This window comes from Lissotriton helveticus, chromosome 7 (genome assembly GCF_964261635.1).
Source record: "Lissotriton helveticus chromosome 7, aLisHel1.1, whole genome shotgun sequence".
In the NCBI taxonomy this organism is placed as follows: Eukaryota; Metazoa; Chordata; class Amphibia; order Caudata; family Salamandridae; genus Lissotriton; species Lissotriton helveticus.
In genome coordinates, this window is record NC_136068.1 from 2,019,559 (window position 1) to 2,032,960 (window position 13,402).

General features: G+C 48.3%; 1 protein-coding gene across 2 annotated transcripts in view; it reads right to left on the reverse strand.

The window, feature by feature from the left end:
- Positions 1 to 13,402, reverse strand: part of LOC144767918 (putative ATP-dependent RNA helicase DDX6) — a 189,064-nt gene that overhangs the window by 44,564 nt on the left and 131,098 nt on the right. The window lies entirely within an intron of this gene.

Below are 13,402 nucleotides of genomic sequence, written 5' to 3' on the forward strand. Positions count from 1 at the left end.
TGTCCTTATGTGGTTGGGTGGAAGATTAGCATTGGTTACTGAAAATGTGTTGTAAGACCGCCTGTCCCACTTGCACTTATTCATTTCAATATCCACACAGTAGTGCTTAGTGAATGTATGCACTGAAGACCATGTTGCAGCTTGGCAAATGTCTCGAATAGGTGTGTTCACTAGAAACAAAATTGTTGCTCCTTTCTTCACTAGAAACGCAATTGTTGCTGCTTTCTTCTTGTAGATTGAGCTGGAGTTGCTCCTTGTAGCTGTTGCACTGCCTGCTTGTGGCAGAGTTGGATTGTTTGTGCAATCCACCGTGCAATGGTGTTTTTGGAGACTGGTCGTCCCAAGAAACTGCTGGCAAAGGATACAAAGAACTGCTTTGTCTTCCTGCACTCCTTTGTCCTTTCTAGATAGTGCATCACAGCCCTTCTGGCGTCTAGTGTCTGAAGAGCCCTTTCTGTGCTTGTAGTAGGTTTTTGGAAAAAACTCGGTATTTGGATTTTTTGGTTAATGTGGAATCGAGACGCCACCTTTGGCATGAAGTGTGGGTCCGTTCTCATTACAATCCTGTCGTTAGCGCTTGCAATTCACTTACTCTTCATTGCGACGTGATAGCCACTAAAAATGCTGTCTTTAGTGTGAGCATGCGCAGTGTAGCCTTGTGAATAGGTTCAAAGGGCGCCTTCATCAATTGGGTTAGCACCACGTTGAGGTTCCATGTTGGTGCTGGCATCTTTTTTGGGGGTGCGATCCTTTTAGTTCCATCCAGAAATCTTTTCACAACTTGTGAAGTGAAGAAACTCTTCCCTGTTTCTCCCCTCGTGCAAGCTACTATCGCCGCTAAGTGCACCCTTAGGGATGTGTAGCTTAGTTTACTTTGTAGCAGGTGTTTTACGTATCTTAGTACTGTGGATTCCCTCCTGGTCTTTCGTTGTAGTTTCTCCTTGATGCACCATTGGGAGAACCTTTTCCACTTTGCTATGTAGCACTTTCTTGTTGTTTTTCTCCTTGCCTCTCAGTACTGCCATGGTACTTGCCGGTAGGTTGAGGTGCACAAATTCTAGGGCTTCAGGAGCCATGCCACCAGCACCCTTCCGTTCTGCATTTTTAACAGGTCCCTTCTTCTTGGGAACCTGTGTGCTGGTGCTTGTGCCATTTCTACTATTTGTGAGAACCATGACTGTCTGGCCCACTGAGGTGCTATTAATATCAGCGACATGTTGATGATCCTGCATTTGAGTACAGAGTGTATCAGTGGTATTGGAGGGAAAAGAGTATGCAAATGTCTTTGACCAACTTATCCATAGAGCATTCCCTTGTGACCGTTGGTCTGGATGTCTGGATTCAAAGTGTTGGCATTTTAGTGTGTTGTAAATAGGTATATTTGCAGTGTTCCCCACCTTTGGAATATTCCTTCTATTTCCTGCTGGTTGATCTCATTCGTGGGATGCTGATGTCTGCCTGCTGAGTCAGTCTGCTGAGTCAGTCTGCTTTCACGTTGTCCTTCCCTGTGAGATGAATCGCTAGTAGGTCTACTTTAAGTGGAATGGCCCATGTCCATATTTCCTGTGCACGCTCTGATAGTGCTACCAATTGTGTTCCACCTTGCTTGTTGATGTAGAACGTGGTAGTTGTGTTGTCCGTCTGGATCAACACCCTGTTTCCGTACAGCTACTTTTGAAAGGCTTTTAAGGCTAGGAACACAGTTTTTAATTCTAGGTAGTTGATGTGTCTGACCACATCCTGCTGTGACCATAGCCCCCTGACCTTCAGTCAGTTCATGTGCGTGCCCCACTCCAGCTGGGTGGCGTCCGTCGTGATGGTCGCTTTTGGAGTTGGTTAAGTGAATGATTTCCCCTGCGATATGTTTTCCTTGTTCCACCACGCCATTTCCTGATGCACTGCGTGTGTGACGACCACTAGATCTTCCCAACTCCCGGTTGCCTGTGACCATTGCTGCTGTATCCATTCCTGGAATGGTCTCATGTGGAGTTGAAGATTTGGGACCAGGTGTATGCATGACGCCATCATCTCCATTAGATTGCTCACTGTCCTCACTGTCAGATCTTGCTCCTTGTGGTAAAGACGTGTTTCCTTCAGTATCGCCAATGTTCTCTTCCTGACGGGGAACACCTTGGCCTGAATGGCATCTATCTTCGCCCCTAAGAATATTTTTGATCTGCTGCAGGTCGGTCGAAGATTTTTCCCAATGAATTGAGAACCCCAGTTGGTTCAGTGTTTGTACGACCTGCTGGATGTGTTATTTGCAGTGGCTGTATGAACTTGCCAGTCGTTGAGGTAGGGGTATACGTGTATTCCTTGCCTTCGCAAGTGTGCTGCTACTGCTGCTAGGCATTTTGTAAACACCCTTGGAGGGATTTGAGTCTGAATACCAGTACTGCGAACTGGTAGTGAGTTTGGTTGATCACGAACCTTAGTAGACGTCTGTGCTTGTGGTTGATTGGGATGTGTAGGTATGCGTCCTTTAGATCTATAATTGCCATGTAATCCCCTTGTTGTATTTGTGGTATTACCTCTTGCAGGGAAGTCATTTTGAATCTTTGAGTCCTCATGAACTTGTTCAAGAACCTTAGATCTAGGATGGGTCTTTGTGTTTCGTCCACCTTTGGCACGAGGAAATTAGTGGAGTAGACCCCCTCTTTCTCTGGTTGTGCGGTACTACCTCTATTGCCTCCTTGCTGAGTAGTTCTTGTCCTTCTAGTCGCAAGATCGAAAGATTCTTTCCAGAGTGTGCCTTGTGTCTTGGTTTTCTGTTTGGGGGTTGTTTCTCTAGCTCTATGCAGTATCCGTATTGTATGGTGTTTAGTATGTATCTGTCTGTTGTGACCTTCCTCCACTCCTTGAGGAAGTCCTTTATCCTGCCTCCTACTGGTGTTGTGTGTTCAAGGAACTGTTTGTTGTGGAATGTCAGGTTGCTGTTTCTCTCTATGTCTTTGTGCCCACCCGAGGTGTTGCTAGGGTGGGTGTCGGTTTCATGGTGAAGTCACTTGGAGATAGGCTGTTGGCCCCCTCTTTGAGTCTGTCCTCGTCCGTATCCGCGCCCTCGAAAGGATTGTCCTCAGGAGTGGTACTGCCAGTACTGCTGCTGCTTCTGTCCTTGGTTGTTCCCTTGGTAGCCTTGCTGGAACGTCTGCTGCGATGTGGTAGGCACGTTGCCTCCTCTCCCACCTGGCCTTCTCGTGGGTGTGCCCCTTCTCATCCCTCTGAACTGCAATGCTCCCATGGACATCGCTGCCTTGTTGTCCTTCTTGAGCTGCGTTAACTTGTCGTCAACTGGTGTGCCGAACAGTTGCTCTCCGTTAAAAGGTATTCAGGTTGTTGCTTTGCACCTCTGGCTTGAATCCTGAAATTCTGAGCCATGCGTGTCTTCTCTCGTCACTCCTATCATTAGCCTGCTTGATGTTTCTGCAGCATCCAATGCCGAGTTTAGGCATGTATTCGCCATGCTTTTGCTTTCTTCTACCAGGTGAGCCGCTGCTCATTGGAACTGATCTGTGCTTCAGGAGCTGCCCCACTTCGTCCCAGTGTTGGCGTGCGTGCCTGTTGATCAGAGCATTGGAGTTTGTGATGCGCCGATGGATTGCCGCATTTCTCTCCACCTTTCTCCCTGCGAGATCGATCCATCCTCCTACTCTCCTTGTCTGGAGGTGGTCCGGCATTAGTGGATACATCGGCCCTCTTCCTAGCCGTTGCTGCAATTATGGAGTCGGCTGGTACTAACCCGTGGATGTGTGCAGGGTCCTTTGAAGAATGTTTATACTTCTCTGTTCTTGGAGTCACAGCCTTGCATACTGCTGGTTCCTTAAAGGCCTCTCTGACTTGATCCAGCACACTAGGGAGCATGGGCAGGAATTGGCTTCTGGGGTGGGAGCGCCTCTTTACGGGGCCCTCGACAACTATGTCGGCCCTTCTTTTCTCTGCGCCGAAGTGTCTTTTCAGATGCAACCTTCGACAACTTAGGTTTTTCGAGGGCCTTTGCCAATTGGGAGTCCTTTTCGAAGGATCCGCTCGGCTGACTGTCCTTGGTTGCTGTTGCCTTCGTCGGGTGTTTCGGCAGCAATGCTCCCTTCGAGGACTTCGCTTCACTTCTACAAGTGTCGCTCGGGCTTTAGCTTCACCCTTTCGAGTGCCGCTTGAGTGGTTAGGGGTCAACGACTCCCTTACCTCCTTCTACGTTTTCTTATGGACCTCGACGACCGTGCAGTCCTCCGGTCCTTCGACGAGGTTGTCCTACTCTCCACTGGAGAGGCCCAGGTCTTGGAGCGATGGAGGTGGCCCCTGCCTCTGCATGTTGTGGTTCGCTCTTCTCTGCCTCTCCCTTACTCTGAGGGTCTTGGGTGTGAACGCCGAGCATGCGTTGCAGTCTTCGCTGCTGTGGTCGAGTGGCAAGCAGAGGTTGCAGACTGGATGCTGGTCCTTCTGGGCGTATTTGTGGTGCCAATTGGTGCAAAACTTGAAAGGTGTTTAGTCCATCCCCGCACTCGGGGAGCCCCCTGCGAGCACATTCTACAAAGAACGTTGAGATCTTGGTTGTAAACCTTCTCTCTCGTCGTCCTGGTTACCTGACCTGTAGTCCAGTGTAGCTGAAAATTGATTTTCGTTGATTTTCTACGCTTTTTCTGGATTCCTCTTCCAAAAACTCTGGAACTCTTCAGCAACGATCCAGACCAAACGGCGGAAAAAAGAATCTGAAGATGGCGACCAAAGGTGGGAGCTTCCGCAGGAAGCGCGTCAACGTCACAAAGGAGACCAAATGGTGGGAGGTAGACGCCCACCTGGACAAGGAAAAGAAAAGAAGAAATACTACAATTACGGACCCAACCACTAGATGGCGGAATAATGCACAGGATAGTGAATTCAGAAAGATTCATGCTGCAAAACTCGACAACTCCACCATGATGGCTTCACTGAATAGGAGTGTTTGGTACCAAACTATTCCTTTCAATAAATCCACAATGATGCCAGGGTGGGGTTTATTTTAACATGTACACAGAGGGCACCTCAGAGGTGCCACAACATCCCTACCAAGCCCTGTGTGGTCTCTGACCGTCTGTAGGCAGCCAGCCATCCACCACCAGACATGTTTCTGGACCCTGGATATAGAGCCTCTGTTCTCTGGGACCAGAAACTATGGATATTCTGAGCAGAGGTGTCATGCCTCCTCCTCCAGGTTGGGCCAGTGCTCAAAGAAGGAAGCTTCAACGACCTGCCACCCTTGTAATGCAACCCCCAGCCTCTGTTAGCAGCAGATGGCAGTCCCCAGTTTACACCCCCACTTTGGGAGGGAAAACCGTCAGGAAAATAAAAAAAGATAGGAGGTGAGCCAACCTCTGCCAACCCCACCCCTAAGGTGGGGGAAGCAAGGTGAAGCACAACTTTCAGTCCCTGTCATCTTGAAGAGGAGGGGACCCGTCCAGTCAGGGCTAGGTCTATGCCACCCCCACAGGAGGATGAAATAATAGAGGGTGTAGTCACCCCAGGTAAGGTGCCCATTGGCGCTACCTACTACTCACCTAAAACGCTTAGGTGGCTCCCTCAGACCTGGCACTCAGATCTACGACAACCTAAAAAGAATGAAGACACCCTGCAGTAAACACTGCAGGCGATGACTGTCTTGGCCCCAGCCCTACCTGCCTGTCTCCAGCTTCCACAAATCTGTGACCTGTCTGGCAGCCAGCGACCTCTGATACCCCTGGGATGGCTGCTGCTTTAGGAAGACTCCAATCTCCTGCGGACAGACCTGTCCAGAAGAAACCTACTTTAAAGACTGGATCGAGGTGGAGCTGCGTCTCCTGACCACTCTGCACCAGACGCTCATGGCCAGAGTGAGTGGCTCACCTGTGCAGTGAAGTCTCCCTGGCGATAGTGACCTCGTGTCCAGCATTGGATAACAGCTCCTGACCTCCATGACGGCGCCTGGAGTATGAATCCAGAGGCTTGCCCGACCAGCTTCGGTTAGAAGACTGACGTTAAAAGGCCCCCCTGCACCAGAAGCCCCTGGGCCTTGGTGTCCTTATGACCCCCCTACATCCCAACTTACTTCTGCTTTCTCTGGTCTTCCTCTTGCAACCTCCGATGCCATGCCTGCAGCCTCGTTGCGGTCAGAAGAATCCTCATTGAAAAGCTTTGGGTGCCCAACGTCGAAGTTGAAACCTGCAGCCCCTGTGTCCCTGGGGGTTTATGTTTGGTGCAGCTAAGTACCCTGACGTTCTTAACCTAACCTCTAAAGCTTTCCCCTGCACCCGATCTACTTAACTGCAAGCAGTTTGACTCCCGGCACCCTCTGTCTCCATGGGAAAGCATTGGGTCGAACTTAGATTTTGCCCTCTGCACCTGGCCGCCGCAGGGCAGCTGGTGGTGCAGTTTTGATACTTACCTGACCCCTGGCCCTTGCAGACTTTTGGCTCTGAAGACAGATTGTAAGTTAAATACTTGCCTTTTTAACCACAATATTGTTTTCCCCATAGGATAACATTGGACTGTGTGAAAATATTTTTAAGTGTCAATTTTTCAAAGTGAAAAGTATTTTTCATAAAAAACATACTTACCTTATTACAAAGACCTGGATCTTGAGATAAAGTACAAAGTATAATTTTATAAACTTGGTCTGGATCTACTTCTTGCATCGTGTGTCCATTATTGATCACTATTGTGTAATAACGGTGTTCGGTCTAAAGCTGCTCGCCCACACTACCATTAATAGAGCACTTTGGGTTTTACATTGAGCCCAGTACACCTTTGGGGAACCCCTGGACTCTGTGCACAGTGTAGGAAAGTGTGTTTCTGTTGCAGTAACACCCCCACCACTTTTGGCAGAATGCTGATGCACTTTGACTTGATGTGCCCTGGGTCCCAGCCAATCAGGTTCCCAGGGCCTGTGTTCTTTCCCAGAACTGTCCCTTTGTGCCCACAATAGGCATCTCTGGCCACAGGTAAGTCCCTTATAAAAGGTACCATGGGTACCAAGGGCACTGTGACCAGGGAAGGCCTCCAAGGGATGCAGCACCTATTGTATCACCCTTGAGGCCTGTACCTCAACACCCACAAACTGCCATTGCAGGCTGTGTGCTTTGGTGCAGAGTAAAAGAAAATGAAATAGTCGACATGGCACACATCCCTGTGCGCCATGCCAGCAAGCCACTGCCTGTGACCTAGGTAAGTCATCCCTCTAGCTGGGTGCACCAGACCACAGGCCAGGGTACAGTGGCATGAGTCCTGTACCACTACACAGCCTAAGTCCATTCTTAGACATTGAGCGTGCAGTGAAGCCATAAAGAGCGTATAGTCTGGGAGTTGGTAATCACAAACTCCACAGGCCAGGGTACAGTGGCATGAGTCCTGTACCACTACAGAGCCTAAGTCCATTCTTAGACATTGAGCGTGCAGTGAAGCCATAAAGAGCGTATAGTCTGGGAGTTGGTAATCACAAACTCCACAGCCCAGGGTACAGTGGCGTGAGCCCTGTACCCCTACAGAGTCTAAGTCCATTCTGAGACATTGAGCGTGCAGTGAAGCCATAAAGAGCGTATAGTCTGGGAGTTGGTAATCACAAACTCCACAGGCCAGGGTACAGTGGCGTGAGCCCTGTACCACTACAGAGTCTAAGTCCATTCTTAGACATTGAGCGTGCAGTGAAGCCATAAAGAGCGTATAGTCTGGGAGTTGGTAATCACGAACTCCACAGGCCAGGGTACAGTGGCGTGAGCCCTGTACCCCTACAGAGTCTAAGTCCATTCTTAGACATTGAGCGTGCAGTGAAGCCATAAAGAGCGTATAGTCTGGGAGTTGGTAATCACAAACTCCACAGGCCAGGGTACAGTGGCATGAGTCCTGTACCACTACAGAGCCTAAGTCCATTCTTAGACATTGAGCGTGCAGTGAAGCCATAAAGAGCGTATAGTCTGGGAGTTGGTAATCACAAACTCCACAGCCCAGGGTACAGTGGCGTGAGCCCTGTACCCCTACAGAGTCTAAGTCCATTCTGAGACATTGAGCGTGCAGTGAAGCCATAAAGAGCGTATAGTCTGGGAGTTGGTAATCACAAACTCCACAGGCCAGGGTACAGTGGCGTGAGCCCTGTACCACTACAGAGTCTAAGTCCATTCTTAGACATTGAGCGTGCAGTGAAGCCATAAAGAGCGTATAGTCTGGGAGTTGGTAATCACGAACTCCACAGGCCAGGGTACAGTGGCGTGAGCCCTGTACCCCTACAGAGTCTAAGTCCATTCTGAGACATTGAGCGTGCAGTGAAGCCATAAAGAGCGTATAGGCTGGGAGTTGGTAATCACAAACTCCACAGGCCAGGGTACAGTGGCGTGAGCCCTGTACCCCTACAGAGTCTAAGTCCATTCTGAGACATTGAGCGTGCAGTGAAGCCATAAAGAGCGTATAGTCTGGGAGTTGGTAATCACGAACTCCACAGTTCCATGATGGCTTCACCAAAACCTAGGAAGTTTGGTAGCAAACTCAGCACATTAAGCCCGCACTGATGCCAGTGTGGGATTTATTATACAATGAGCTCAGAGGGCATCTTAGAGACGCCCCTGAAAAACAACCAGCCTCTGGTGGGTTCCCTGACTGGTAAACACCAGCCTGCCACCACAAGCCAAATTTCTGGACCCCTGGGGTGGGAGCCTTCGCTCCCTGAACCCAGAAACAAAGCATTTCTTGGGAAGAGGTGTTCACACCTCCCTTAGGCCATGAATTGGCTCTGGATATCACCACAACTAGAAGGCTCCAGCAGACGCAACAGTATATCGCTTTCAAAAATCTGTCACACTTAGAAGTTACAGGTGAAAACGTTGGCACAAAGGGATTTTTTTCTCAAACATTTTCAATATTTCTTACTTTCAACTCCTTTTATAAATCAACCTCAAAAAGATCTAGACAAATGACCCCTTGCTGAACTCAGAATTTTGTCTTTTTTTCTAAAATGTGTAGCTTTCCAGGATCCATTATTGCTTTCACACCCATTCTACCACTAACTGGAAGGAGGCTGAAAGCACAAAAATAGGCTATGTCCCAGTCAAATGCCAAAACTGTGTAGAAAAGGTTGGTTTTCTGCCAAAAGTCTGCTTGTCCCTGAAAGCAGGGAAGATGGTGATTTCAGCACCACAAACCCTTTGTTGATACCATTGGCAGCGATAAAACCGGACACTTTCTTCTGCAGCACTATTTCCACAATCACCCCCCCGCCCCCTAAAAAAACATTTGCTCAAACCCGGGGTACCCTTAAATCCCCATGATGTTGGAAGAAAGGGATGAAAATTTGGCCTGGATATCTTATGTGGACAAAAAGTTAACGAGGCCTAATCGCAAACTACCCCAAATAGCCAAAAAAAGGCTTAGCACAAGGGAGGGAAAGGCCTAGCAGCAAAAGGGTTCAGTGTCGATTTTTAAAAGTGAAATGTATTTTAATAAAAAATTGACCTACTTTATTACAAAGAACTGGGTATTAAAATAAAGTAGGAAGTATCATTTTATAAAATTGGTCTTGATCTCCTTCTTGAGTCGTGTGTCTCCTTCTTGGGTCGTGTGTCCTTTATTGATCACCGTTGTGCAATAAATGCCTTACACTCCTCTGTGTTAGGCCTAAGGCTGCTCACCACACCCCCACTAATAGAGCAGGTTGGGTTTTACACTGAGCCCTGTACACTGCCCTGGACTCTGCTCGGCATTACCACCTAGTGCCAATATCCCGTACAGAGCCAGCTTCCTGGACACCCTAATTTTGATGCATCATTTGACGGATGATCCACGTTTTCCTGTGCGGAAAGATCTGTATCCTGTGAAAGGTTCCCAGGATGATTTTCCATGCTGCTTTCACAGAAGAAATCTCAAACCCACTGCAGATGGACTGCCCGCCCTTCTTTTGATGTGGAAGGAACTGTTCCCAATTCCAGACCTTGCCAGAAGGGGTGTTTGCTGCGGGCTGAGCGTTGACGGACAGACCTTTTCACCTGTGCCATGAATTAGGAAGAGGCCTGCTAGCCCTCTGTGATGAAACCTGCACAGTGAATTGGAAGTGATGTGAATATGTTTGCCATGGATGCATGTAAACAGATAGCAAACTGAGGCAGATGTTACTTTTCTTTGAGTACATCTGTACACCTAACACTTAAGAGTTATTTCTCTCTGCATCACGTCACCGCTGCCACTACATTCAACTCTTCCAGCCTGTCAGCATAGCAGAGTATTGCATCAGCAAGGCCTGTGTGTTACACCCACTGGTTTGAAGAAGCTACAGCAGGTCAGTGTGTGACAGATGTCGAAGCCATGTCATGTGGTCACAGCCCACACAGAGATGGTCTCTGTCCCCCTCACACTGATCCTACGCAGGGATCAGGTTGAAGCACTGCATCCCAGCAAGAGTGGCATTGGCTGAGCACAACCGCGAAGATCTAGTATCAATGAGTAATCTGGTAAGTCTCCAATCAGCATGCATTCCGAGACAACCTTGTGACTTTTTGGAAGCGCCTTACAACAGCACAGAAGGACTAGAACAGATGAGACTTAAGTGAAAGCTACCTTGTTGCTATCCTATTTAAGAGGAAATCAAGGGTTTTAGGACTTAGAAAGACCACAGATGTTATCATGACCCGACCATGAGGTGGTAGCAACAAAGGCAGAGAGTTGTGTGAAACCCACCTCAACAATAACATTTCAAGGAAATGCAGACATGTCTGATAAAAGGGCAGCAAACTGAACGTTTGACTCCTCTGTCAAATATGGGCTGTTCTGACCAATTATGGACCTGTACTTTTCTTTGGGGCTCTTATCTCAAAGGAGAAAATTGCACCCACCCTCCTTTGTGATTTGGACACATCTTGCTTTTCTTGTTGTGCATGAACTTCATGCACCAGCAGCTTCAGAAACACCTGGATCGAGTTGGTGGCTTCTTTGGAAGCAGAGTCTCGACATTGAAGGCACTGCCACTTTGAACAATATTCAGAACCAGTAAGTCTTTCAGGAGAGTCAAGAGCTGCAACTGTCCGTCCGAAACGCTCTCTATAAACAGGAGCTGGGGTGGCGAGAATTCGATCGGTCTGAAGATTGAGGAAACTGGACCTCCTGCAGCTGCAAAGTGCAGCCAGCAAAGAATCATTTACTCTTTGTTACGTTACTAGAAAATATAACTTACTGTAGGAAACTAATGTCTGAATGTAATTGCTGTGCTGTATTAGCTGACAAGGTATCTTTAAAATATTACTCCTCATTTCTTAATATGATGGATGTCAGAAAAGCGTGAATAAAAAAACTGAGAAAAAAGGTCAGATTAGCCTAGGAACTAAAATACAATTTCTTTTGAATAAACAGCAAATAACATTTAGAATGAATGATGTTGGGTGCACAAACAGTGAGTTTATATGGACCTTCAGGCAATTCAACATAGGAATTTATTTAGCTCCATTGAGTGTTGCCGGACTGTGACCTGGGCTGGAATTGAGCCCCAAATATTATCAAATACTTCATTATAACAGCTATTTAGGTTGCACTCCTCACATAAATGCTTTCTCTTACTTACACAAAATTGCCTGGAAATGTTGACAGGCAGGAGAAACTAGCAAAGACAATGTTGATGCTTGTTTTGCTGAATGCTCAGTCAAAGAGGCAGGAAATATCTCTGTGAATCAGACCCTCCGTGGGTCTTAAAGACGCCCTCCATCGAAGAACCAGAGGAAAAATGGAACCTCTGCAAACTGTATGGGATTCACCTGAGCAAATCAAAACCAGACAAACCAAGAGCTTTTTTTCTTGCAAATGTGCAGCTCGACTGCCTTGGTAGCTTTACCTGGTGTGAGTACAGAGACTAAACAACCACTGTAAATGGATAGCAAATGTCGTGGCAGCCCAGGCCAGTAAACTAAAGATGGAGGAGGTCAATGCGGCTACATGCTGGCTTCAATACAATCTTGCATCATCAAATCCACACTGACTCCAGTGATGGATTTATTAATACATGCACCCAAAGGGCACCTTGGAGGTGCGCCCTGAAAACCTACCAACTACTAGTGAGTTGCAGACAGGCCTAAGCCAGCCTGCCACCACAGACTGGTTTCTAACCCCCAGGGGTGGGGACCTTTGACCTCCGGGATATAGCCTTTTCTGGCAGAGGGCGTTTATACCCCTCCCACAAGGGGACGGCAAATTAGCATTCCAAGGCAGTGACCTTTAAAGACCTTTGGTATGCAAATCTGGCTTCCTTCACAAGAAAGGATGCCGACCACTATTGACCAGGGCTCGTTTGAGGCATGGGCACGGCTGAAAAAAATAATATTTAGAGAGGCATGATCACCTTCAGGCTAGTTCCACCCCTATGGTGGGCTACCTGAAGTGAATATGACATTTCAGAGTCTGCCATTTCTGGGACAAGGTTATGCCCACTTCCCATAGGTAATATAGGGGGCAGAGTGACTCCAGGGGTAAGTAGGCCCTAAAGCCCCTAATACCAGGATTTACGGGAGCCCCGGGGACCAGGAAATCAGATCTTGCTGACCAAAGAAGGAATGAATAGTTGCAAAAAGCAAGAACTGAAGAAGCAACTGACTTGGTGCCAACACTAGTGCAACTGATGAGAATAGGCGAACAGTTCGGCAAAGTCACCTCACCCTGCAAGCTGCTGATTCTGAAAAGCCTGGGAGGACTGACAGCACTTCTCCAAAGACTCAGGAACTCCCGTGGAGCAGTTCCCCTGCACCCTGTAGGTACCAAAGAGAGAGCTGGGAAGACTCTGGACCGCAAAGACCCGGTGCCGGAAAGCACGACTGCACCAGATCCGCTAAGACCAGGTTGCAGTGGGCAGACAGTGCTAGCCTGGTCCCCAGAGCCTCCAGACTCAAAGCCCACCTTGGGTTTCCCTGCTGTTGACTTAACGCCGTCTTCAGTGTCTGTGTGCAGACCCCCTCTACCGCGACTGACTCCGGTGACAATAACCCGACGCCTAAGGACATCTCTGCACACGTCACCCCTGGCAAGGGGAGAAGAGGACCAAGGGAGTCCCCACGGCCCGAGCATTGTGAGGCCTGAGTCCCCACTGTTGGTTCAGGCAGACTGGCCTCCCAGTCCAAGCCTGCAGCCTCTTTTCATGAAGACTGATCCCCACAGACTAACACTGGGCGCCCAAAGCTGTATTGCCCCTCTACACCTGGCTGCCCCAGTGCCACCTGGTGTGACCTCTCTGTGCTGCTTGGACCCTGCCCCATACTCACCTTACGTCCAGGAGATTGATCTTGTAAGTCGCTGCACTCTACCTGTATGCCGTATTTGTTTTTCTTCCCACAGGAGAACATTACAGCCTCTGGACATTTCACTGAGTCGACTTTTGAAAACAAAGTAGTTCTATCTCGAAATGTACTCACCTGATCATTTTGATCCAGATGCCTAA